The 23,972-nt window shown below is 37.8% G+C and overlaps 1 pseudogene; it reads right to left on the bottom strand.

The window, feature by feature from the left end:
• Positions 1–3,611: 3,611 nt before the first annotated feature.
• LOC127106072 (uncharacterized) overlaps positions 3,612–23,972 on the bottom strand; it is a 181,472-nt pseudogene continuing 161,111 nt past the window's right edge.

The following is a 23,972-nucleotide window of genomic DNA, read 5'->3' as shown; positions in this document are numbered from 1 at the left end:
GATCTGTGACGAGCATCACAGGGTTGTTACGGTCGTCACGCGTAACGGTCATGTGTAACGGTCACATGGAACGGTCATATGTAACGGTTATGTTCATATATGACGGGCGTGGCTCTTCTGTGACGGGCGTCACGCTTCTGTGACGGGCGTAATACTGCATGTGACGCTTGTCACATGCAACGGTCACAATTTTTGCAAAAAGACCAAAAATTATAAATTTTGTACTGCATGCTTAATTTCTACTGTTTGCATGTTATGAGTGTAAGGACAGTAACAATATAGAAACGCAGTAACGATAATAGCAACACAGTAATAAGATAATTGCAGGAGCAGTATAAAATAAAATAAGAGCAGTATGGAATTAACAACAGTAAAAAATAATAAAATTAAACTGACGTAGGTAAATTAAATTGACCATATAAGCAAAAGAAATAACAATGTTATTTAGATTAAATGTAAAGACTAAAGTTAAATGTAACATTAAGCATTAAAATAAATAATAGCAATAAAGTGCTCTCTCCCCACACTAAAACATAGCAGTGTCCTCATTGCTTTAATGTGAGTAGGAGAATCCGACGGTCAATGTAATTAGCCACGGTGCTATCCCAACGCAGATACAGTCTGGTTCAAGTGATCAAATTGTTCGACGGCGACATCCATTAAGCCAAAGACATCAAGGCACATGCTTTTTATTTCATCTTTCACATTAGTAATGTCAGTGTGGAAACCATCCAAATGGGTAAGGATTATGGTCAGATTTTCGGCATAGGATGGAATTTCTGGTTCATCCAGGTTATAGTAGTTTGGAGGGGTTTCAGGGTCAGATTCATCAACAAAGATAGGGTCATCTAAATACTCATAAATAGGTGGTGTCTCAGGAGGTGATGGTGGAGCAATGTGGTGTTCATCTAAATCATATAGCTATCTATTTCGGTTATGAACACTTGTTCTCTCATGGTTTTGTAAGGTAAATAGCTTGATAACTTAATTATTAATTATGTAGTCAAAAGTATCCGGCCCAAGGTTTCCTATAATTCTTCGGTCGAAGCAAAAGTCAATATCCATGGGTCGGATGTGTCCAAAAGGTGTATGCTCGTTAAGTGGGTGTCTAAGTCCAATGGAATCAGCTATCATGGTTACTAGGCCACCTATTATGATTAGGGTGCAATTGTTCTTTGCAAGGTGAACGAATCTTTCCATCATAAATGTCACAGCATTGACATGTGGACCTTGGTCGACACAGAGTAAGATGAAAAGTTCATCCCTTGATACTAAGGTGTTGTTCACTTCTTTTCCAAATAGGGTGTGGGCTAGTATTTTGTGGAAGTAGCGGATATCAGGGTTGTGTATCATTTGGGAGTGTATCTCGTGTGGGTCAGGGTGGTGGTCTCTAGTTAAACTACCCCAAAGTAATCTAAGTCAATGGCATCGATTAACTCCTCTTGGCGGGTAGTGAATACAAATGAGCCACTAGGAAATCCTAGAAGGTCAGCAAGGTCTCTACGGTTATAAGTGAAATTCATGCCAAACAACCTAAAGGAAATCAATCCTTTGTTGAGTCCATAACCATGCTCGGGGTTGTAAACTAGGGAGCTAAGGAATTCTAGGGTAAGCTCACGGTATGTGACAAACCTTCTCTTAATAGCAGCATTCTCCCAACCTAGTTGGTTAAACATAAACAAGATGTTATCTCAGATACCTAACCTATCCATGGTAGGTCCATCATAATATATGGATAAAGCCATATCCTTCTGAGCTAAATAATCATAACGCCTTCTCTGAACTCTGCCTCTGAAGACTGTATTTACTTGTTGCATGATGAAACTTAGTTACTAACTAGTTATAAATTTGCCTGCTAATCAGTATCCAATAGTTCTAAGTTAGTAACGAGAAACAACAAGTACATTACTGCATAGAATCAAGGAAAGGGAGCAAAATAAAAGTAAAAGTCAAAGAAGGGAAACGCTTAAAAACAAAAATAACAAATTAAAAAGAGGCGGGTTGTCTCCCACTAAGCACTTTGCTTAATGTCGTAAGTTCGACAGTAACGTTGCGATATATTAGTTTTGGGGTTGAGCGGGTAGCTCTATAAGTCTTAGACTATTTGAATAGTCTCTATTGTCAATATTATGATAATGTTTTAATCGCTGCCCGTTTACCATAAACGGTTAACTATTTCTACCCTTGATCTCTATCGCACCGCTTTTAAAGACTTTTGTAATTTCGAAAGGGCCTGACCACCTAGATTTAAGTTTTCCCGGAAAAAGCTTAAGTCTTGAATTAAATAGTAGCACTACATCACCGACATTAAACTCTTTCCTAGATATACGTTTATCGTGCCATTTTTTGGATCGTTCTTTGTATATCTTGGCATTCTCATAGGCGTCTAGTCTGAGTTCTTCCAATTCGTGAATGTCTAAAATTCGCTTCTCGCCTGCAGAAGTATAATTTAGATATAGGGTCTTAATTTCCCAATAATATTTGTGTTCTAATTCCACAGGGAGATGACATGATTTACCATAGACTAATTTAAAGGGTGTGGTCCGTATTGGGGTCTTGTAGGCTGTCCTATAGGCCCACAGAGCTTCATTTAGTTTAGATGACCAATCTTTTCTAGATATTCCGACAGTCTTTTCTAGATTTTTTTTATCTCTCTATTCGAAACTTCGACTTGCCCACTGGTTTGTGGGTGATAAGGTGTTGCTACACGGTGTCGGACTCCATACTTCAGAAGAAGTTTTCCAAAGATATTTGATATGAAATGGGAGCCACCGTCACTAACGACTAGTTTTGGCACACCGAATCTGGGAAAAATTATGTTCTTGAACAGCTTAATCACTACTCGTGTGTCATTTGTTGGAGAAGTTACAACCTTGATCCATTTTGAAATGTAATCGACAGCTATGAGTATGTACTTATTACCAAAAGAAGACGGGAATGGTCCCATGAAGTCAATCCTCCACACATCAAAGACTTCCACTTCTAAGATGCCTGTTTGTGGCATTTCGTCGCGTCTTGAAACGTTGCCAGTGTGTTGGCACCGGTCGCAATTTATAACCGCATTATGGACATATTTCCATAGAGTAGGCCAAAAGAGGCCCGATTGTAAGATCTTAGCACATGTTTTTGAAGTGCCTGCGTGCCCACCATAGGGAGCGGAATGGCAATGAGAGATTATATCATCTATTTCATCCTCATGAACACATCGACGGAAAATACCGTCGTACCTCTTTTGAAAAGCAGAGGTTCATCCCAGTAGTATTGTTTTAGATCATGAAAGAATTTCTTCTTTTGTTGGTATGATAGGTCCGGTGGAAGTACTCCAACATCTAGGTAGTTGACAAAATCAGCATACCATGGTAGAGTTGCATTCACATCAATTTCTTCCACGGATTCTTCTATTTCGGTATCATTTAAGGTTAGTTTAGACATGTCGCTTTCCATTTGGCTATAAGTCGTTCGTAAGGGAAATCATCATTTATTGGAATTTGTTCAGGCTTATTCCCTTCGATTCGTGATAAGTGGTCTGCTACTACGTTCTTAGTACCTTTCTTATCTTTTATTTCTAAGTCAAATTCTTGTAAGATTAGGATCCATCTTAAGAGTCTTGTTTTGGCATCCTTCTTACTTAGCAAATATCTAATAGCAGTGTGATCAGTATAGATGATGATTTTGGCTCCTACTAAGTAAGAACAGAATTTGTCTAAAGCGAACACAACGGCTAGAAGTTCCTTTTCAGTGGTGGCGTAGTTCATTTGGGCAGGATCTAATGTTCTACTTGTGTAGTAGATCGCATGAAGTCTTTTATCCTTTCTTTGTCCTAGCACTGCGCCTACGACATAGTCACTCGCATCACACATGATTTCAAATGGTAATCTCCAGTCAGGTGGTTGCATGATAGGTGCGGTGATTAAAGATGTTTTTTATTTTTCAAACGCTGTTAAACATTTCTCATCAAAGATAAAGTCAGCGTCTTTCATTAATAAACCAGTCAGTGGTTTGGTAATTTTCGAGAAATCTTTGATAAAGCGTCGGTAGAAACCGACGTGTCCTAAAAAGCTTCGTATTTCTCGTACGATTTTTGGAGGTTGAAGATTCTCTATGATTTCGATCTTAGCTTTGTCTACTTCAATTCCTTTATCAGATACTACGTGTCCTAACATGATTCCTTATTGGACCATGAAATGACATTTCTCCCAGTTCAAGACGAGATTCACCTTTACGCATCTTTCAAGTACCATTTCAAGGTTTGATAGACATCCTTCGAAGCTCTATCCACAAACAGAGAAATCGTCCATAAAGACTTCACTAATGTTGTCTATAAAGTCAATGAAGATTGACATCATGCATCTTTGGAATGTTGCAGGAGCGTTGCGTAGTCCGAATGGCATTCTTCGATAAGCAAATGTTCCATAAGGGCATGTGAAGGTTATTTTTTCTTGCTCGTCAGGATGGATAGGAATTTGAAAGAATCCTGAATAACCGTCTAGATAGAAGAAGTGGGAATGCTTAGCCAATCGTTCAAGCATTTGATCAATGAAAGGTAGAGTAAAATGATCCTTTCGAGTGGCTTTGTTTAGTTTCCTATAATCGATGCACATTCTACTTCCGGTCATAACTGATAACGCGAAAACACATCAGATATTTGCCTTGATTTACACTCAAAGATCATACCATTTTAATTAATATCCCGATTATTCCGCAAGTATTTGAGTTGTTTTTGCAGGTATTTAAATCTCCAAGCATTAATGAGCAAAATGAAGAAAAGGAAGAAAAAGAAGAAGAAACAGATGAGAAAGCACAGGAAAAAGCAGAAAACCAGAATGCAGAATTTGTTGATGTGACGACCGCCACAGATTCATGACGCTCGTCAAGACCCAGCCTGCGACGACCGTCACAGGCCCATGACGAGCATCACACGGCCAGAATTTGCGCTTTGAAACAGTCAATCACAGGCACCCAAACGTGCCTAAATTTCCTCCAACAACTTGACTACCCCGGATTCCTCATTCAAACCAAGTCTTCCTTAAATATCTCAACCACCAAGACCTAAAGGAGCACTATATAAAGCACCAACGTGGGAAAAATTGGGGACACCTACATTTACACATACGCTCTGCAATTAATTTTTACAGCTTTCTAGATTTTTAGTTTATTTTCTTTTTAGCAACTTTGTTTCCGTTGCCTTAATTTGTTCGCCATTCTTTTTAGAATTTCCTTTTTCCCCTTTTCCTTTCCGTTTTCTAGTTAGCCATAGTAGTAGTTTCCTACACTTGGGAACTACTACACTTTATTTAATTTTAGTAAGGAATTTGTATTGAAGAAGCAGAAGCCTACCGACTTGTGGAGGACTGCTCAAGTGCTCCGAGATTCGCTATACTCTGTTACTTCGATTGCCAGGTTTATATTGAATTATTATTGTTATTGCCCAATTATTATTATAATTATTTTTGCCACAATGTTGATCTGTTTATGCGCTGTGTTTGCCTTATTTAACATGTCCGGCTAAATTTCCGGTATCGATATGTAGCAATTCAATTTGATGGGATTTAATAATAATCGATGAAAACCCTTTTTCTCAAACAATCTTTTAGGCTGAAGTTTTTAATTTAAATTTAATTAACTTTATCACAAAAGCGTGAAAAGCTATTTAATACGGTTTTGCCACGAGAGTAGGAAATTAACTAAGGTGAGAACCAACAATGGCGAGAGCGTGAGGCTCGAGCTGGATAGTAAAAATTAGGCATTGAGTTTAAATACAACGAGAGCACTTTAAAAGCAAATAAAACTTATTTATTTCCAAAAATTAATTTTAACTTCAAATGGGACAGCGAGAGCGTACATTCTGACTTAAAGCTATATGACGAATCAACAATCACGAGAGTGTGAGATAAAGTTTTTTAAATAAATATTTTCTACTGAGAGATATTTGGCATTTAAACTATTCACCGGTGACTTATCGAATCCCTGACAATTAATGCGTTGCATACTGATTCCTTCCATAAATTATTTCTTAAAACTATGTTTCCCCTAGATTTACTATTTTACCCCCGAACTTCTACTAATCATTCCCTTAGCTAAACATAGTGACATTAGTAACACTAGTTTGACCATAGGTCCCTGTGGGATCGATATCTTTTAAAACTTAAGCGACTGGACTGTGCACTTGCAGTCAAGTACCCGATAGACTATATTTTATATCTTTTGGTGCCGTTGCCGGGGACCTGTTTTAGTCAAATAGTGCGATTCTTTCGTTACCCAGTATAGACTAAGGCACTCTTTTCTCTATTACTATGTATCACTCAAACTTTCTCTACGATTATCACTCCCAGTATTTTGAGGAATCGCAAGATTCCTATAAATCCAACCTGGAAATATTAATGGAGGATTTTATTGAGACGTAAACTCACTCTAGGATAGAATCTATGATGGAACGCTTTGTGGCTACACAAACTCTTCAGAATGAAGAATTTAGAAAACAAAGTCTCTATACCAATGAAACCCTTACGCAACTGAACATTGTGGTAGAGTCCCTCGTCACTCACAACGAGGAATTAGAGACTCATATCTCCCTACTTGTGCAGACACCTCTAGGACCTTTCCCTGAGAAACATGCGGATATGGTAACAATCACCAGTGAAAGATTTACCGAAAATCCTAAGGAGAGTGATAATGAGGAGGGTTCAGGTGAGAAAAGAGTAGAGATTGAGAAAGTTCCACAAACACCACCCGAAAGGGAGGTTGTCAAAGAGGTAGAGAAGGAAGAGCTATGTGTTGTTCCTCCTCCCTATAAATCACCAATTCCTTTCCCGCGAAGGTCTGTGGAAGTTAAGGTAGACCCCAAATCCGAAAGAAATGAGGAGCTATCAGAAAATATCCACACCAATGCACCTTTATTTTAGACCCTGAACAAGAAGAGAAAATTAGAAGCCCATGAAATTAGGGAACTAATTAGTATAAAAAGGGGAAAACCAGACTTTGAGGTGGTGTTTGCAAAAATTGAACCTAAACCTGAAAAGCTAGCTCTCAGGATAGAGCCAGAACCACCACCACAAGTTCAGAAGGATAAACTACCTCGCAGAAGAAAAAGAAGAAAAGGTGACGGATATGAGAGATGGATTGATAAGTGGCCATGAAAATCAAGGATAATTAAAAGTTTGATCGAGGATTCATCCTCGAAAGAACCACCATGAGTACATACACTCCTGAGCCGCCGCGCTATCGACGTAAAACATAGCGAATATTTCCTATTTTATTAATGTCAATTTTTCTCTCTATCCATTTTTTTCTTTCTTCCCTTTCATAAAGTTGTAAGACCCCAATTTTGTCCCTAAGATCCCTCATGGCATCATATCATATCATTGCATTGCCTCAAGGCAGTCACTGAGCAATAGATGGTGGTCATTCTTGATATTTGGATCCCACAATCATTCACAAGAGTTCATATGAGCTATGATGTCATTTTGAAGCAAAATCCCAAGTGGTAGAGGCTTGAATCTCATCAGAACATTTTCAGGTCAACTGAAGGCCTAGAAAATCAACTGCAAAGTCAACTGTGGATTTGGAGGTGGGAAGTGATTAGAAATACTTCATTCATGTTCAAACAAGTCTCATTTGACATTTCAAACACTCACCTTGAAGAATTTGAAGTCAGGTCAAAACTTTTCAAAAATAGAAAGTGACCTATAATTTGAATTTGCCAAAAATGGAAAGGTTTTAGCTCAACTTCAACTTCATATTACATCATCAAGAAAGCTTCCAATGAAATTTTGTTGAACATTAAAGTTGTAGAGCTTTCTCTCCCATTTCCAAAAAGTCCAAGATCATCAATTTCTCATGTGTGGTTAAGGAGATATGATCAAAACATGGAAAAGTATGCATGGAACTTCAAATGGACATAACTTTTCAACCAAAGCTCCAAAATGAGTGGTTCTTTTTGCAATATTCTCCTCTTGACCTCTAATTTCCAAATCATGCATCATATGACATGAATTATCATCATATGAGCACTTGTTAATCCATTGGCTTTTTGGAGGGAAATCTTAAAATTCAAAATTTGTGCATTGTTTGAACATTTTGCCATTACCATTGGTTTTAAAATTTGATTTTAAGTGAAAATGAAGGGAATTCGTGCACTGTTCACACATGCATTCCATGCATAAGGTGAAAAATGATTTTTGCACATACACCTCATTTGGTTAATCTCACTTAGCATTTGGTTTAAACATGATTAGAGAATGATTAGCATGGCATATATAAGCATAAGCATAACTGTTTTCAAGGGATGAAGAACCATTTTTCAGATCTAGATCCAAATTCTCAAAACTTTTCTCTCAAATCTTTTTGCAATTTCTTCAAACAAGAGCATATTCCATTGCTTGATTCTTGATCCTGAGGTGTTGTTGAGTAAGTTTGGACGTGGAACCAAGAGAAACAGTGCCATATTGAAGCATACACAAAGCTTGGAGCATCCATGGAATTTCAAAAATCTGGTGGATTCGTGTGCAATTAAGCTTCAATTTCTCCTTCAATCATCCATACAAGCATCATAGAGGAACATTTGAGCTATCACGAGCCTTGAATCAAGCCAAATCCAGATCTGCTCTTCAAGAGGTCATGAATCGATTCTCTTAATTCTCAAATCTATTATGATGTTGTTGTAGATCTTGATGTGCTAGTTATTCTGAGCTTTGAATCATGAATTTTGGTGCAAAATTGACTGAGTTAGGTTAGGTTAAAGTTTCATGCATGAAAATTCATTTGCTCGATTCCACTTGTGTATGATGATTCATGATTAGTTGCTATTAGATTCGTGTTCTACATAAGAAATGTTGCATGATGATGTGTTCATTTGGAATTTCTGGAGAAATATTTTTGAGCTTGCATGAACAGTCTACTGTTCATCTTCTTCGCGAGGAAGAAGATGATGTTCTTGTTTTGGCATCGGTTTTAATCTTCTTTTGCAACAGAAATCCGTGGCTGCATGTTATTCCTAGGGCACGCTTCCTATTGGTCCACATAATTGCCATGCTAGCGTTTCTATCGAACCATATTGTTTGACTGCTTTGACCGTGCCATGTCATTAAATTAAACGCCGCGTTTCATTGCTTGGCGCGCTTCACAATTTGAACTCACACTGAGTTTGATTCCCAGCGATGGGAATTATTTCAAATGTTTCATGTTTTCTCACTTTCCCTCCTATTTCATATGCTTGCTTCACACACATTTTTTTATTTTTTCTTCAACTTCACAAAATCATAAAAAATAGGAAAATGCATCAATTTAATCGCAATTTTTTGCATTTTGTTCCTCTGTTTGTCTATTTTCTGATGATCATGATTTTACAAGTTGTGCTTGGCTGGATAATTTTTTGTGCTAGAATGATTGAACATATGTCCTTATTTGACCTTGCTATGCTTATACCTTTGTGAAATACTGGTCTTTGATCCAATGATTCTGAAATTTTGCATGATGTAACTAGACACATTGCTTGACATTTTGGTGTTGATTTGGTATTTTTATCAATTACCAATTCTGTTTTATGATTGTGCTAAGTTGGTGTGACAATTTGTGTCACACCTTTTGATGTTCAACTTGTATGATGAGTTTGCCATGCCAAATGATGTCTTATGCTTCTGATTTTTTGTGTGATGCATGTTATGAATGTTGTGATTGCTCATGAATTTTGTTGGAATTATTTGAATCATTTCTGATTTAATTGAGATTTTTCATTCTGGTTGATCACATTTGAGCTTTAAAATTATCTTGAACTTCATTTGATCATGAAATGCTTTTGATGATTGATTTTGATATGAGACCTTTTGGAATGTGTCAAGATGTGATTAAAGTTGATTCATGTTAAATTTCAGCTCCTGTTTTGAATTTTTTCTCCATCTTTGACCCTAGGCTTTGACCTAGTGGTTTGTGGCTTACATTTGAGCTTTGATTTCAGGTTGAACATTCAAGTTCTATAGTTGTTGATGCTTCATCATTTGAGCATTGATGTTTGCTTTTGATTACTAACATTTGTGTGTTTTGTAGGTTGATGTTAACTCATTTGAGTTTGACTTTTGGCTTACACATTTTGTACATTGGGATTGTTGGTTGCTTATTGACTGTTGTCTGATTGTCTGAGTATTGTACTGATTTGTTTGATGTTTCCACAGGTACATAAGTTGCTTTAAGTTCACTTGAACTTTGCTTTTGCTTGGTTGCTTAACCACTTAGGTATAATCCCTCTTCTTCATGTAGTCTGGAAGACCTGTCCTGTTATGTGGGCAGGCACCTGTCTGAAGTCTTCCTTAAGAGGCAATGCTTGTGTTTGTTTATCTTTGTGCCAAGCAGGAAAAGTCCTCTTATGAGGAAATTGGCAGATAAAAGAGATGTGTAGTCCATCTCCTGCTATTCAGTGTGTCATTCACTTTGCTCACACCATGTGTTGATGCATTGTGAATACTAACCCAAGATCTTATAGAGTCAATCACTTGTGGAGAAGAGTTCCTACTTTCTGAACTCCCACACCTTCTATTGTTTAAAGCTCTCCCAGGCCAGGGATAAGAGCTATGAGGCACACCCCTCATCTCCATTTCATCTGCTTCACCCTAACTCTCAATGTTAGGGTTAAGAGCACAATTACCCCATTCTAGTTGGCTGTAAAGCCTAACCTTGATTGAGCCTAATTGATTGTATATAGTGTGTGCTAATTGACTTGTTTGTCTGCTTACTTGATTCATCTGTGCATGTTTGCTTATGTGTGCCTTTGTGCATTTATCATCATTACTTTGTATATCATTTCATAATCATTGTTCATATCTTTGTGACACTCTGTTTGTCCATTGAGGAGTCAATTGTAAGTCCATTGATTGGCAGTTGTTTCCTATGATCTGGAGGGATTTGGAACTAAGACCATTCATTGGCATTCCTTTCCTTGGAGTCGAGTGTAAGACCATTGATTGGCAACTTGTTTCCTTTTTCTTATTGCATTCTTTGTTTTGTCTTGTGAGGAGTCAATTGTAAGTCCATTTATTGGCAGTTGTTTCCTATGATCATTCCTGTGAGACTAGTATAAGTCCATTGATTGGCATCTGGTATCATTGTTTCTTTTTGTTTTAGGAGACTAGTATAAGTCCATTGATTGGCATATGGTATCCATGTTTCATTTTTCTTTAGGAGATTGGTATAAGTCAGGTTGATTGGCATCCGGTATCCATGTTTTGTTTTGTGAGATTGGAATAAGTCCATTGATTGGCATCCGGTATCCATTTACCTTGTTTATCTGTTATTTGCATTGTTGCCTATTCCAAAGGAATCACTTGAATCATCTACATATGATCTCAAGAGGTGAACATCTAAGAAGTTTTAATTCCTCACCCTCCCATCTTTTGTTTCTTTAAACCTCCATTTGCATGTTAATCCAAAACCAGAAAACTATTGTGCAAACATTCTCATTTCTTTTCAAATTAGAAACCTAGGCCTTAAGCCTTTGATTTTTCAAACTTCATTTTGATAATACTTCTTTTGAATTGAATTCTAATCATACTTTGACCATTTTTTGTGAATAATCCTAATTGGTTAATTTCACTCACTCAATTGTTTTGTGGCTTTGTCCATTCTTGATAAGTTTTCATACATTAGCCATAGGTTTGATTTATCCTAGTTGGTTGATGTTAATCTCACCTTTTGTCCTTAGTGATTGAATTGTAAGACTTCCTTGCTTATTATAGGGTTAACCCCTCACTAGCAAGTTGAAGCTTTTCTCACGTGGTGGACTTGTTGTTTGTATAGGTTGAGTTTTCTCCCGTGGATAACGAAAGACCTTAGGGATTTTGTTTAAAATGAACCCACACATGTTTCGGAAATCTTTTAGCCGAACTACGGCGTTTTGATCCTTACCTTCCATGGAAAGGTACGTAGGCAACGGATTCATCCGTTCAAACACAAAAATTTGAACCCGTTCAAACACAAAAATAATAACTTGTATATTCTTTTCCCATCCCTTCCATCCATGTTTGCACAATAAATATTTCATAAACAAATAACATTTCGTACAACAAGTGTGAAAAGGGCTCCCTAGGAGTACCTATGATGTTTTGGGTGCCTAACACCTTCCCATTGCGTAATTAACCCCTTACCCAGATCTCTGACCTTTTCATTAGTTTTCTATGTGTAAAACTTCTTAGGCTTTTGTTCGCTTTTTAGCCATTCCTTTGGATAAATAAAAGTGCGGTGGCGACTCGATTCTTTGTATGCTTTGCTTTTGGTTTAATCAATAAATCATAAAGTGACGAATACACCGCTACAAATATCCATCCGTATTTTTCTTTAATAACCATTACAGACATAATTCCAGTATCTACTTGAATTCATCGAGCTACTGACTTTCATCATGAAACCAGTAGATACAATTTTCAGAGGCAGAGTTCAATGAAGGCGGTACGATTATCTAGCCCGGAAGGATATGGCATTGACCATATATTATGATGGACCTACCATTGATAAATTAGGCATCCGAGATAGCATCTTATTTATGTTTAACCAGCTTAGGTGGGAGAACGCAACCATTAAGAGACGGTTTGTCACGTACCGTGAACTAACCTTAGAACTCCTTAGCTACCTTGTATACAACCCCGAACATGGTTACGGACTTAACAAAGGGTCGATATCCTTTAGGTGGTTTAGCATGAACTTCACCTATAGTCGTCGAGACCTTGCTGACCTCCTAGGATTCCCTAGTGGCCCTTTCGTTTTTACTACCCGCCAGGAGGACCTAATCAATGACATCGACCTAGATAACTTTTGGGGTAGCATAACTGGAGAATCCAACCCTACCCCGAATGAGATGCACTCACAAAAGATCAATAACCCTGCTATCCGATACTTTCATAAAATACTAGCCCACATCCTATTTGGTAAGGAAGAAAACAACACCATAGTGTCCCGCGATGAACTTTTCATCTTGCTATGTATCGATCAAGGTCGACATGTCAATATCGTGACATTCATGATGGAGAGATTTATTCACCTTGCTAAGAACAATCGTACCCCAATAATAATAGGTGGCCTAGTAACCATGATAGCAGACGCCATCGGACTTGTACGCCCACTTTATGAGCTTGTACCATTTGGAAACATCCGACCCATGGATATTGAATTTTGCTTTAACCGTAGGATCATAGGAAACATTGGGACAGATACTTTTGATTATTTAAATCAATAACGAAGTGGTTCGACTATTTACCTTGCCTAACCATGAGAGAACGAGTGTTCACAACCGCAATAACTTGCTCTATGACCTAGATGAACACCCTATTGATCCACCTTCACCTCCTAAGACACCGCCCAAATATGAGTATATCAATGACCCTATCCATGTAGAAGAATATGATCCTGAAACACCTCCCAACTATTATAACATTGATGAACCGATTCCTCCATCATATGCTGAAAATCTTGCCATGCTCATCACCCATCTGAATGGTTCTCAAGCCGACATCACAACTGTGAAAGAAGAGATAAAGATCATACGCTTTGATGTCTTAGGCCTGATGGATATAGTCGTTGAGCAGTTTCATCACCTGAACGAAGTCGTAGCTGCATTGGGACAAAATCGTGGCTAATGCTATTGACCACTGATTTCTCCTACTCGCACTAAGCAATGAGGACACTGCTTTGTTTTGTGTGGGAAGGGAGCACATTTATTTTATTACCTTTGTTTAATTACTTTATTACTTTTGTTTGCTATGTTATCGTTACAATTTTTTTCTATGTTACATTTAATTTCAATTTATCAATTCAATTGATATTCATTTATTTATGCTTATTCATTTATTTATTTATTTTTGCATTTATGATTTTAAAATTCAATTGCTTAGTTATCATTATTATGTTGTTCTCATATGCTGTTGCAACCTGTGTTAAAAAATTGAAAATCAGCGTGTGACGATCGTCACATATAGGGTGACGCCCGTCTCACAGACGTGACGACCGTCACGGATCTGCCACGATCGTCACACGGCATGCAAATGACCATTACGAGCATCTGACCGTTGCAGACGACCGTTACACACCCTTTGCGCGTGACGACCGTCATACCCCTGTGACGACCGTCATGAATTCCAAAGAGCTCGCCTATAAATGCAGGCGCCTTTCCTCTCATCTTCGTCATCAATCACCACTCTCATACCATTCTACTATCCATTTATTCCATTCTTTACATTTTCTTCAAGCATGTAACTCACAAATATTCCATCTCACCCACCAACACCAAAAGTTTCATAAACCTCATCAATGGCCCATCAAGAAAGAGCTACTCCTGACCTATCAACCGTCGTATTCCGAAATGGAGAAGCCGGCAAACGCCAAAGAAACAACTACCTCAAGTTCTACCAACACTCCGTTCAAGCTATGAGGTATGTTGATCATGAATGCCTGACGGAGCTAGGACTTTTGGAGGGCGTGGAGTGGATACTAACAAACTCTAGCTTGACGCAACTGTGTACCAAACCGCAACCAACCTACGAAGCGCTGACCCTGGAACTTATGAGTTCCTACTCCTATATCACACCCCCTGGCGCTACTCAATATCTCACCGGAGTCGCCACATTCAGAATGTTCGGCACCGAGTATTCCCTAAATCAAACCCAGATAGCGAGAATGCTTGGTTTCCGACATGGAGAAGGAATCCACTGCTGCATCCCGGAAGGATGGTCAGAGATAGCATTTCCAGTTTGGCACAACCTCACCAACATGAACGCCACGAGCTGGGATACGCTTAACGCAACATATATTCACAACCCAACCATTAGATACTTTCAGCGAGTCCTGGGGCACACAGTTTTTGGAAGAGTCATCAACCATAAGGTAAACTCCAAGTAACTTTTCCTTTTTCACTGTGTGTTTGCCCAAATTGCGCTTAATGTTACTCCTTTTCTACTAGCCAACATCCAGGCCACATGCATGAGAGGCAGCCAGGCGTTTTGTTGTGGGGGAATAATCGCCTTTATAGCATTAGGCTTGAACCTGGGAGATAGGTTAGCCAACTTACCAGCACTATAGGCAGAATTCCTCGACATCGACTACTGCCATGCTTCACACCTGATCAAAGCAAGAGACGACGGGAAGTATCATCTTATTGTCAGAAACAAGGTAGTTAGAAGCATCATCATGCCCAACAGGAACCACACTAATCCAAGAGATATGGCAAATTGGATTTTTGATCTGGATGCCCCCGAGGAAAATGAAGGAAATCCTGGTAATGGAGCTGATGAAGTCGAGGAGGAGCTTGACGGAGGCATGCCTCAACCACCTCAAGATCACGCTACAGAGACTTCCTCCCGAGGACATCAGAGAAGCGAACGAAGACCCGCCTCCATGGAAAACATCTACGCCGAGATGTTACGACACAACCAAAGAATGGAAGACCTCCAAACAGAAATGATGCAAGCGATCCAGCAAATACAGCGGGATTAGCACGATTATGCTAACTGGCATGATCAGGGGATGGCATCGAGTAATCGGCACACGATGGGTGTTTAGGAACAAGTTGGATGAAAACGGGGTAATAACCCGTAACAAGGCGTGTTTAGTCTTGCAAGGGTATAACCAAGAGGAAGGCATCGAGGCTATACGCCTTTTCCTTGCCTTCGCTTGTGCGAAAGACTTTAAACTATTCCAAATGGATGTTAAGAGTGCGTTCCTTAACAGTTACATAAATGAAGAGCTCTACGTCGCACAACCTCCGGGTTTTGAATCTCATGAGTATCCCGATCATGTTTGCAAACTAAAAAGGGCTTTATATGGTCTCAAACAAGCTCCTAGAGCTTAGTATGAGCGACTAAGTAAATTTTTACTTGATCAAGGTTACTCAAGAGGAAAGGTTAACACAACTCTCTTTATTAAACGCCAAGGAAAGCACTTGATATTAGTACAAATTTATGTTGACGATATTATATTTGGGTCTACTAACATGAATCTCGTGAGAGAGTTTTCGGATCTTATGCAGGGTGAATTCGAGATGAGTATGATGGGGAAGCTCACATACTTTCTCGGTTTGCAAATTAAACAACTCAAAGAAGGAACATTCGTGAGTCAAACAAAGTATTGTTTGGACCTTATCAAGAGATTTGACATGGCAAAAGCCAAGGCCATTGACACCCCCATGCCAACATGTACAAACTTGAATAAAGATGAAAACGGTAAGGACGTAGAGGTAAAAAGGTATAGAGGTATGATTAGATCACTTCTCTATCTTACTGCTTCTCGTCCCGACATTATGTTTAGTGTATGTGCGCAAGATATCAATCATGTCCCAAGGAATCCCATCTAAAAGCTGTCAAACGAATACTTCGATACCTATCAGGTACTCAGAAGTATGGACTATGGTATTCCAAAGGTAATGATTGCTCATTGGTAGGTTTCTCCGATTCCGATTTTGCCGGTTGCAAATCGGATAGGAAAAGCACTAGTGGTAGTTGTCATCTATTTTCAAATTCCTTGGTCAATTGGCATAGCAAGAAACAAGTTTCAGTTGCTTTGTCAACCGCCAAAGCGGAATACGTTGTCGCCGGTAGTTGTTGTGCTCAAATCCTATGGGTTAAGCAACAATTATTGGATTCTAATCTCAAACTCGAACATATTCCCATTTTCTGTGACAATACAAGTGCCATTAATCTTACCAAAAATCCTGTGTTGCATTCTCACACCAAACATATCGAAATTTGACACCACTTTCTTCGGGATCATGTAGAGAAAGGTGATGTTATATTTGAACATGTTAACACTAAAAATCAACTAGCGGACATTTTCACAAAGCCGCTAGCTACTGAGCCTTTCTTTCATATTCGCCGAGAACTTGGTATTCTCGACATTTCGGAACGGGCGTCATAAATTGCTTGCTTTATCTTATTTCATTTAAAACTATAGTCTTGTACTTCTAACAAGTTAATGTTGTTGCAAGCACAAGTATATTGTTCATCAAGTTATTCCGGCATCGAGGTGATATTGTTCCTTTACCCTTCTCTCTCTCCCAACCTTCATGGTTAAATAGTTGCATTACATGATAATATTGTATATATATATATGACTTGTTTCTTATACCATATCTGTTTGGATGTTTAATGTTGTGTGGCATTCTATTTATGCATCAAACATGTGAGCATATGTGCATAACAGTGAAAAACTACAAAATTTGCCTATATGAGTCGACCATAACAGGACAATGCTCGACGCACACCTTAAAAACTTTCTTTTTTCATAAAATTCAAACAGTATGCGTCGACGCATGCAGAGGGTATGGTCGACGCATCGCACGAAAAAACAGTTTTTCTCTGCAGAAAACGTTCAAACTTCCCATGCATTTACATTTCAAATTCTCATTAAGTGTGCGGTCAACCCACTACATTGTGAGTTACATCTACCTAGTGCTTATTGTCTTTTGGCCTCTCCTCTTCCCAAAACCCTAAATCTTCATCTATAATAAAGGCAAACCTCCTCCTTACAAATCAAAATCAAAATCTTACACCAACCTTCACTCTCTACTTTCACAAAAAGCTTCAGAATCATTACCCATGGCTTCCTCATCCCGCAGACCTACCGGTAAGAGATCAAGGGAATCATCCTCTGCCTCTTTACCCATTACCGCTGTATCATTAGTTCCACCGGCTCTTGTCGACACCTTCAACAAAGATATTGGTAAAAGAGGAGTTGTGAGGCAACATGCCTTCTACAAACTCACAGCAGAACGATGCATCTTAGAGAAATCCTGAATCTGCTACAATATCACGGTATTGTTAAATTCCTGGAATGCAATGCCAAATATAGCGAAGACCTGGTCCGTGTGTTCTACACTTGCCTTCATGACAAATTTCATGGTCAAAAGTTTCACTCCAGAATCGGCACAAGAAAGGTATCTTTTAAGTCTGTTGTTTGGAATAAATATTTTGATCTGACATTAGCTGCTGATGAAAATCCTCCTACTGAGGTAACTGATTCTCACACAATAGAAGGATATGAGTTTAAGAGCGTTTTGAACGTTATGCTAAAACAACCCTACCCAGACCACATTGTGAACAGTGATGCGTTCCCACGAACTGTCACTGCCGGTAAGCTGAAAACAGGTGAGCGCATTCTCCAGTGGATTGTGTCACGCATCCTGCGACCTAAGAAGGGTGGCCTTTCCCAAGTTGAACAGGCTGAGGTTCATCTCATATATATCCTGAAAAATCAGCGCAAAATAAACTGGCCCTACTACATTGCTAGTAGGATGTTCAGTTTACGAGACTCCGGACGAGGAACGGGTCTTGCCTATGGATCTTTTATTCAAGAGGTTCTTACTGCAGCCGACGTTGATTATCCGTCCTTTCCGTATACCTCTATTTCCTCAGATAAAGAATTCAGCCCAAAAACTCTCTCTATGATGGGATACTTTTGGTGTGATGAGCGGAGAACATACAGATTTGTTCGCAGGGGGTATATTCCTACGATTGTTGAAGAATATGATGAAAGTGATGAAAGTGAAGAAGAAGACCAAGAGGAAAACAAAGAAGAAGGAGCAGGACAAGCATTTGAGCAGCATGATAGTCCTCCACAAGCAGACACACACGACTACACAAACACCGCTTGGGTTCAGAATACCTATTCGACTGAAGAAGATGCCCCCAACCGTGGTGGCTGGGGTGAATGGAAACATATGGGCTGGTCAACACAACGCCAATTCTATCAGTCGTATCAATATGGTGCTGAAGAATCTCCACCGTCTCCTCCGCAACAAGAAAACTCTTCTGAACTCTTAGATATGATGCGAGATATGCAGCTGGCTCAACAATCATTCATACAAACTCAGGATGAGCGTTATGCTCATATTAGCAGCCAACTTCAAGCACAAAATGAGAGGCTCGATAACCTCTCAACCAGCATGAATGAACGGTATGCAGCATTCACCGAAACATTTGCTCGACAGGAGCGGTCCGTCGATGTGGGCCTCAAGTATCTAAGCAGTGTTGCTGACCAAATAACGGATGTTTGTTTCGGTCGAGGACGAGGCCATTAGGGCATAAAATTGCATGTGCATCTGTACTTTTGTTGTTTGACTGAACTTATTATCTGTTATGCTTGTTTGTTAATCTAGTTTAATGTTATCTCCTTTTCAATTTGTTCAGTAATAATATTTGGTGTGGTATTGTTATATGATTCGCTATCTCCTGTTGAATATCATGTTATGTTGATTAATAGTTCTTTTTCTCTTTTTGATGTCAAAGGGGGAGAAGAGCATGTACCAAAGCCAAGCCAAGATATTCACAACAATTAACAGTTTATTTTGCAGCCAACCTTAGATTACAAAAGAAAGGGGGAGTGTGTGTAATGTGTGTAAATATTGCATGTTGTTTTTCTTTGGTTTCACACAGGTTGTCATCATCAAAAAGGGGGAGTATGTAAGGGCAAACTGTCATACAACATACGATCATAGGTTTCGATGATGACAAATGACCACCATGGATGAATCGCCATTGTCGATTCCACCTCTACAAAACAAATACAACATATCACCTATCATATCCTTTTCTATGTTCATCTAAACTGTTATATTTCATACAACATATGTGGATAAAATATGGTCATGACAAAATGCATGAAAACCACAAAAATATGAATTTTTGCAGATTTGCAGGGTTTGAGTCGACCGCAGGGTCGGCGCATAACATAGTGCATTTCCTCACGGGTCAGCGCACGAAGGCTTGAGTCGACCGCAGGGGTCAGCGCATGAACCACGGGTCAGCGCACGCCGACCTATGGTCGACGCATACTGATGTGTTTTTCAGACTGTCCAAAACTGCAGGCTATGCGTCGACGCATAGACCTGCTATGGTCGACCGTTCGTGCGCAAATTTAGTTTTCAAGTATTTCCCACTCTGTTTGAAAAGTTGTTAAGTGGGTTGGTTGGTTTGTTACTATAAATAGAAGTTTAGTTACTTGTATCAACCAACATTTGACAAAATTGATTCAAGTGTACAAAGAACAAGAAAAAGTGAAATAGGTTTCCAAGATTCTTCATCTTCATCTTTAACACCTCACAACACATCAATTACACATAACCATTTTTGAAGTTCTTTGTGATTGGTTAAAGGTGATAACGTTCGAAGCCGAGATTGGGGAATCTGGTTCGAGTTGAAGCTTACGACAAGTTTTTTCTTGAATAAAACCTTTAGGGTTTTGTCCTCCAAGACTGGTTTGATTTTGGGGGTTTTTGGACGAATTCTTCATCAATTTTCAGTTGAGCGAAGGTGATTGAGAAGAGGAAGTCTTCATCAATCTAGTAGCGGATTCAATGATATTGAAGGGAAGATTTCAGGTTCGATTTGTTGTAGTTGAGATCAGCCGGGCCGAGGGTTTGAAGAACTAAGGGTTATTCAACAAAGGGGCTGGAATCGGAGGTCTATCAACAACAATCGAAGGAATTGATTCACCTTGAATCAAGGACCAAGGAGTGGAAGCAACATTCAACGTCTTGAGAATTCTGTTGTATATTTGCTTGTCAATCCTTGTATAAATTGTTATACTCAACAAGTGATATCTATTAAAGCAATCTCAATTCTAGTTTTAGAATTGAGGGCAGACGTACCCCGAAGCGAGGACGACGGGGGAACTGCCTCATCAAATCTTTGTCTTCTCTATTTTTCAGCATATTTGCTTTTGGCTTAAAAATAAGTGATTTTTGTATAAGCATTTTTATCAAACCTTGATATTAATTGAGTAAGAAGTTAAAACTCTGTTTCTGAATCCAAAGTACAATAAGATATTGTACTAGACTAATTGGAATCACTTACTCAACATAAATATCACTTGGAGTGTTTTTGCACACCAAGTGTTTGATAATTTGCCTAAACCAACCTTATCTTAGTTATCTAGTTTGGTTTGCTCTTCGAATCATTGGAACTAGGAATCCTAGCAAGTGAAATAAATCATTGATAGAGTGACTAGTGTAGTGATTCTTATTCTACATTATCACTAATCCATAGGCTAGACGCATATCCGGTTTTCCAATAACCGTTCGTTTTAGACTATATTTTCCTCGGCCGCTTCCGCACTTAAAACAAATTTTCAAAACCAATTTTTAATTGGTAGCGCCGACTCAATTTTTAATTGGGATCTATTCAACCCCCCCCCCCCCCCCCATTCTAGATCCGTGCCATAGTCTAACAAAGTTGGCTCTAAAAGATAAAGGAAAAATAGCGTATTTTCCTCCGGCATAACAGTCTATCTAAAAAGGAAAAGAAAAGTTTTTGTAGGTGTTTGAATGGTATCAAAGTTCCTCAAGGTTACTCATCAAACATCAAGAAACCTGTATCAATGAAAGATCTCAAGTTAATTGGTTTAAAATTTCATGATTGTCATGTCTTGATGCAACAACTTCTACCAGTGGCTATTTGTGCCATCCTTCCAAAAAATGTAAGAGTAACTATAACTAGATTGTTCTTATTCTTCAATGATATATGTAATAAATTTCTTTATTTTAAAAAATTAGATGAATTAGAAGATGAGGCTGCAATAATCTTGTGTCAATTGGAGATGTATTTTCCTCCATCATTTTTTGACATTATGATTCACTTACTTGTTAATCTAGTTAGGGAAATCAGATTGTATGGTACAATTTATTTAAGGTGGGTGTATCCAATAGAGAGATACATGAATATCTTTAAAGGATATAAATAGAATCATTATCATTCAAAAACTTCGATCATTGAAAGGTACACCACAAAAGAAGCTGTTGAGTTTTGTTCAAAGTATTTGTCCAAAACAGAGTGTATAGGAATTCCAAAGTCTTGTCATGCTGACATATTTGGAGGTAGAGGTACATAAGATTTAAATGTTAAGTCAATGACTCAGGATGTAAATCTTGAAACACATTTCTATACATTGAATAATCTTAGTGAACTTGAACCTTACATAGATACTCACAAATCAATTATACAGAAAAAATATCCCCGAATGAATGACAAATGGTTGTTGACAGAACATAATAAGAAATTCATAAGTTGATTTAATAAGAGAATTTATAATGATAATAGTGCATCCGAGACTGTTAAATGGTTATCGTACATGCCAAAATTTAATATGATAACTTGGACTACATACGACATTTCTAATTTTTCCTTTTATACAAAAGTTAAAGATGATCGTAGTACAATGAAAAATAGCAGGGTTACAGTTGAGGCCAAATCCAATTATTTCTCTATTTTGAAAGATAATAATCTTATATTGGCATCTAGCGCATTCTATGGTGTCACTGGGGAGATTCTTGAGATTGATTATGTTATTTTTAAAGTGCGTTTATTTAAAAGCAAGTGAGTTCCTAATAACAATGGTATACATATTGATGAGTTAGGATTTACATGGGTGACCTTGGTAAGAAAACTTATATGACCGAACCATTTATCATGGCTATTCAAACAAAACAAGTTTTTTATGTGACAAACCCTGGAGATTTATCGAGGAGATGATCAATTGTCTCTAAGGAAAATACATTCCTCATAGTGATGAAAATTTTGATATTCCTTTCAATCCTTCTTACGTAACACAAGTGCCTACTTCATATGAAGATGTTGATAGAGGTGATATGCATGCTATTCGTAACGATCATCAAAAAGACATATGGAAAAATTAACAAGTAAGTATTTTTTATTCTTTATTCATAATTTATTGTAAGTTATAATTTCTAAGGTTATTTACTAACAAGTATGTTATTATTTAAAATTATAGGTGTTAAAAGTCAAGACACCAAGATACCAAGATATTAATATTTGATGTAATGATGTGTAAATTGTAGGTTATTTTGTGTTATTTTGGTTTTGATGTAATATATAATTTTTGGTTCTTAATAAAATTTTGTCTATGACGTAATATAATTTTTGGTCTAATACTTCATTGCTAGTCAAATATTTTCCATAACAGGATTCCCATAAAGATGGTTCATGAGTACTCCATAAATAATGTCGGGGGACAAGAGTGACCTATTTGGAATTTACCCATCCTAGATAACATGATAAATGTTTAAGGGCTCAATATTGAGCTAGACAAGGGTGACAAAATTTGTGCCTTGTGTTCAATATAGAGATGAGGATAAAAAAATAATTGTACACATAATCATTATCACATAAAGATTTTATTAGATCATGTCATTTTTGTCATTTGAATAATCATTACCACATAATCATAATAGGGCAAAAATACATTTTTGTTAGATCTTGATATCTTCACCTAGTGTTCATTATATTAAATGTGTGATTTAATATAATTGTCAATGTTATGAGAACCTTCATTGTCACACACATAAGAACAAATTAATGAGAAATTTTAATAAATAAGTTAAACTTATTCGGTGGTGCAGTCTTATAAATCACTAGCATTAATTAGAGAAATGTGTTCAAGTGCAACACAGTATACTATAAGATACAATATACTTAAGTGGGGTTGTTTAACTTACAACCCATACAGGTGGTTCAATAAATATTATATTTATGTTGAAGTAAGTAAATAAGTTTTCATCAAATTCTTTTTAAAAATCCGAGTTTTCTAAAACCTAAAGCTGCACCTTCTATCTTTTAGCCTTTATACAAATCAACTAGCACTTTGAGTGAAGATTTTATATTCATGTGGACTTAGTAGAAATGTTGTCGACCGTGCAGTGTCCGTGATTATTCTTTGAATTCGATTTGAAAGATTCATCATTACAAGAGGTAATCATTCCATCTTCAATCATGATTATTCATTAAATCCACCAAAAGGGGAAGTTTTTGTTTATAGCCACTTACAAAAGTCATGAGTCAAATTGTTTGATTTATTGCTGTTCATGTTTTAATTTGTTTAAATATATGAAATAAATTAAATGATAAAGAGATATTGACATCATCATATATGCAATTGGTATATTAAATGTTGACTATGTATTGTGTATACGGGGAAGTAACAATACTTCAATC

This window comes from Lathyrus oleraceus, chromosome 7 (assembly GCF_024323335.1).
Source record: "Lathyrus oleraceus cultivar Zhongwan6 chromosome 7, CAAS_Psat_ZW6_1.0, whole genome shotgun sequence".
NCBI lineage: Eukaryota > Viridiplantae > Streptophyta > Magnoliopsida > Fabales > Fabaceae > Lathyrus > Lathyrus oleraceus.
Note: the sequence above shows the minus strand (reverse complement) of the source record. Positions and strands in the feature narration are given on the sequence as shown.